The following is a 4372-nucleotide window of genomic DNA, read 5'->3' as shown; positions in this document are numbered from 1 at the left end:
CTCTCTCCCACTGTACTCTGGAGTCAGGTTCATGTTTGATCCCTTTATGCTCAACACGAAGCAGAGCACTGGGCAGTTGGGAGGCCCCAATTTAACCTAAACTTATAGAATGTAAATGTAAAGCAAACAGTTTTTGTTCACATTTAATTATGTAATTGTTTTATAAGGGAGCGTAAGTACAAGACTGTTAGGAAATTCTAAACCTGAATATAGATTGGGAGATTAAAAAAATAATTTTCAAATGTGAAGTACTAATTATAGTAGCATTATTAGGTGTTTTTGAAAAAAAGAGTTTTTCAGGATTCATAAAATTAAAGAAATATAGGGCTTTGCAAAATTAAAAATAACATGTATTTAAATCCCAGGTTTTACCAGGGCCTAGTATATTGTTTTGTTTCCTTACCTAAATTTTAAATTCCTTAGAGGGAGAAAGAATATTTGTATTTCTATTTTCCAACAAGTAGGCACAATGCTTGATGTGTAGTTAATTCTCAAGAAATGCCTAATGGACATTACGCACACACACACACACACACACACACACACACACACTTCGCCAACTCCCACAAACACCCACATCTTGCAAACTAACTGATAACCTGGTGTTATTTTTGGTTAAGACACATGTAAGAAGATATCAGCTTTCAACTGAATGCCATCAAATATATAGTTAACTCATGAATAAGGGCATTAAGGGTCATAGTCTGTGAATGATTAAGGGTCGTCCCAAATTCTTGACAGCCCAGTGACTACGATTAGAGAAACACAACCTCGATGGTGCTTTCCCAATACGGAGCTTACTTTTGTTTTTATTTTGTATTTTAAAAATTCGATAGCTGCTGTTGTCCCCAAAAGCTGGCATGATGTGAATGTGCCTCTAGTTGCAGGAATGATGTCAGCTGTGAGAATTTCTCCAGACAACCTGTTTTCTCTATTTGCATGAGGAAAAGCAAGAGCAAACACAAGAATTTCTCTCGTGCAATATGCACTTCCTGTGAGGCCCCAGAGAAGCCATTCCAACACTCTTCCTTAGTTCCTCCAGCTGTAAAATGGAACTAATAATGACTAATAATGTGTTTCACAAGGTAACTGTAAGGATTAAGTAGTGAGGGTTTCAAGGTGGTAGACCCTGAGTATGAAATATTTCTACAATGTGAAACTCTGTTGGACCTATTTTTCCTGGCCGAGCATTAATGTTTTCTATTAGATTGGGTATTCAAATTCCCTAAGTTCATTTAAATACGCAATTCAAATGACTTGCAAGCAAGGTGGTTTATTTCCCTGTTAAGAGTTCCATTTTGTGACAAAGACATTTCTAGAAAACAATAGCACTTAGCATTAAGATAACATGAATTCCTATCCCAGCTGTATTGCAACTGTGGGCCGCCCCAACATTTCTTTGCTCCTCTGTTTCCTTTCAGGTCCTGAAGCAAAGTATGTGTGCCTGACTTACAGGACTGTGAGAAGTAAAGAGGCAACATATGGTGAAATGCTTTAAGCTCTGTGGTAAAGATGCCAGAGACTATTATTCTACAGATTTGAAAACTGAGTCCCAGAGAGGCAAACAGACTTGCCTTAAATCGTGACAAGTGAACATCAGGATACAGCACTCGATGTTAATAACGGAGTCACAACCAGTTATTCTGGCCTTATCGCTTCCTAAGGGATCAAGAACCTACAGAGGTAGAGATTTCTCTCAGAGGAAGCTCCCTCCCGACTTTGACGATAGTTAGCTTTCTTTCACCTGTTGAGCTACCTTTTGCCTCCTTCTGAAAATGGAGCACTTCTTTTTTTTTGGTTTTTCTGCTGAGTTGTCTGTCTCTCTTTTACAGGACACAAGAGGTGGCTGCTAGAACTTGTTGCCAAGGAAAGGAGCCTGGTTAGAATGTCCAATTGAAGACTTATTATTGGCTGCAGAGAATACTGTTATGTGGCTTGTAGAAATCAAATAAAATCTTGAGAGGAGGCCAGAAAGTCAAAGAAATGCTGTTAAATCTCAAGTCCTGTATGATGAAGAATAAGTAAAGGGAATATATAGGGTGTAAATTGAGTTGTAATTCCAACCAAGTCAATGCCGTCAGTTGTGATGGCCAAACAACAGATGCATAAAGGCTTAAGGACCCCAAATGTTACAGACTCTGGCTGCTACCCAAATGCCCTTGCAGCTGAAATAAAAGAGTCCAGTATTCTTGCACAGACAAAGCCTTCAAGATAAAACAGCAGACCCTCTTGACTAAAAGGGTTTGCAATGGATATATTGCTAGTAATCTTAAACTTGCTCAGCAGAGACGGGGCAAGTTTGGGAAGCAAACAGGTTTTGTAAAATGATGGGTTTTGTATAATTCCTAACATGTTCTTGGCATCCAATGGCCTGATTATTATTCCTGTGAATATTAGTTATGTAGCACAATGTTATACGGACACAGGACTCCCTGGGGAGGGAAGACAGGAAGCTGGCACAATTCCTTCAATTCTTCCCCGGTCCCATTTCTTTGGGCTTGGGCTGGAAGAAGGAGAAGGAAAAAAGCAAAAATACATAATAGCTGGCATTTTTTTAAAATTGAAGAATATTAGGGAACAGTGTGCCTCTCCAGGGCCCATCAGCTCCAAATCGTTGTCCTTCAAATTAGTTGAGGAGGGCACAGCTCAGCTCTAAGTCCATTCGCCGTTTTGCACTGTCAACCTTGTTGTTGAGAGCTCGCGCTTTAACCAACTGAGCCATCCGGCTGCCCAATAGCTGGCATTTTTGATTATTTATTATGCCCCAGGTCCTGTGCTCAGTATATATACAATATCTCATTTAACTACTGTAATAAATCTATGAGGTTTATGATCTACATTTTTTTTTTAAGATGAGGAAATAGGGGCTTAGATAGGTGAAAGGTAGTGTAGTCGTTAAAAGCTTGTGTTCTGGACCCTGACTGGATCTGAATTCCAGGTCGTCTACTTGTGAGATGCATGATATTGGGCAACTGACATAATTGCAGTCTCACCTACAAAGTGGTGTGAAAATAGTACCTACTACCATTGTGATGATTCACTAAAGCAATAGACACAAAGCATTGAGAAGAATATCCGGCGCATAGTAGGGACTTTATGAATGTTACTTATATTTATTACTGCTCAAGGTTATGAGCACAACCATAAACAATGTGGTCGCAGAGCCGAGTCTAGATTGCAGGTCTCTCTGAAGACTGAGGGACCTTTCCCTTCACCATCTCACTCTGCTGCCTGTATCAGAAAAGAGGATGTGGCCAGGAAAGGTAGAAGCAATATTCTGGAGCAGGTTTTAGCTGCTTAGCAATGGGGTAGCACCAGCAAGCGATCTCCTTCCACTCTCTACCCCCCGCCACTCTTACCACCACCAACTGTATTTCTTTTATTTTTATTAGTTCCAATTGCTACCACTGACAGCCAAAAATCAGAGTAGCACAACAGCCCATATTTACTTTTGTGCTGTCTTACGAACGTTGTCCCCTACTGATTCTTGCTTGTCCTTTGCATCCACTGCTTCTTGCAAACAAGAGAAAAGAGAGATGGTTTTCCTGGTGTTCCATATGAACTTAGAACAAATAGCTTCAGGGGGAAACATCATCAATTCTATTCAGTGTTTTAAAGGCACGGGAGTTTAGATGTTGAAAGGGTACTGTCTAATGTGATTTCCTTGACATAACCCTTTGGTCTTGGCTTTGGTTTTGATGAAACGCAATGAAAGCTCTCATCATCGGCTTGGACACATACTGCTTCCCTCGCAGCCCTGCAGTGTTGTCTGCACAGGGAAAGGAGGATGAATTGCGTCCTCTTCTGCTCGCAGCTGCCAGTCGTGCTCTGGTGGCAGCAAAGTGCAAGGCTCTTGGCAGGTCTTAGATTACAAGTAGGATTTGGAGATCCTGCAGTTATGACAGAGTGAGTTGTAAAACTTACACTACTGCTTTAGTGGAATAAGGCTATTATTAGGTTTTTTGACTTCATTTTTTTTTTTTTTTCAAACATTAGGACCATAAGAAAGTGTTCACATGAGCTTATGCAGAGGGATTTCAAGTTTTAAGCTGGGAAATTTGAATTGATTAGGTCCTGCTGGCAGGACTATCTGATTCTCTAATAGGAGCTGAGAACCAGCGCTGTGGGAGTCTGGCTGTGAAAATGACCCAGGCAGGCAGTGGCCGGACCAGCAGTGGCTGGGACATCACGTCTGGAGCTGCAGTGTTGTAGTGCTCTGCTGTAGGTAGACATTGCTTTGCCTCCAACTTTGCTAGGTTAGAGACCCAGCGAAGACCTCCCACTTATTGAGCGGGATGGATACCTCCACAGAGCCCAGGAATTTGGAGTTCGCCAGCAGACCACAGAGAGCACCAAGAGAAGCTGCAGCACA

The 4372-nt window shown here is 41.2% G+C and overlaps 1 long non-coding RNA gene across 1 annotated transcript; it reads left to right on the top strand.

The window, feature by feature from the left end:
* Nucleotides 1-891: 891 nt before the first annotated feature.
* LOC148759084 (uncharacterized) lies at nt 892-4013 on the top strand. The gene is made up of 2 exons (XR_016021409.1): nt 892-1683; nt 1833-4013. It is a non-coding gene; the product is annotated as an uncharacterized LOC148759084 (long non-coding RNA).
* The last annotated feature ends 359 nt before the right edge of the window (nt 4014-4372 follow it).

Source organism: Rhinolophus sinicus, chromosome 1 (assembly GCF_057876585.1).
Source record: "Rhinolophus sinicus isolate RSI-liver-muscle chromosome 1, RSI-T2T, whole genome shotgun sequence".
NCBI classification, from domain to species: Eukaryota; Metazoa; Chordata; class Mammalia; order Chiroptera; family Rhinolophidae; genus Rhinolophus; species Rhinolophus sinicus.
Note: the sequence above shows the minus strand (reverse complement) of the source record. Positions and strands in the feature narration are given on the sequence as shown.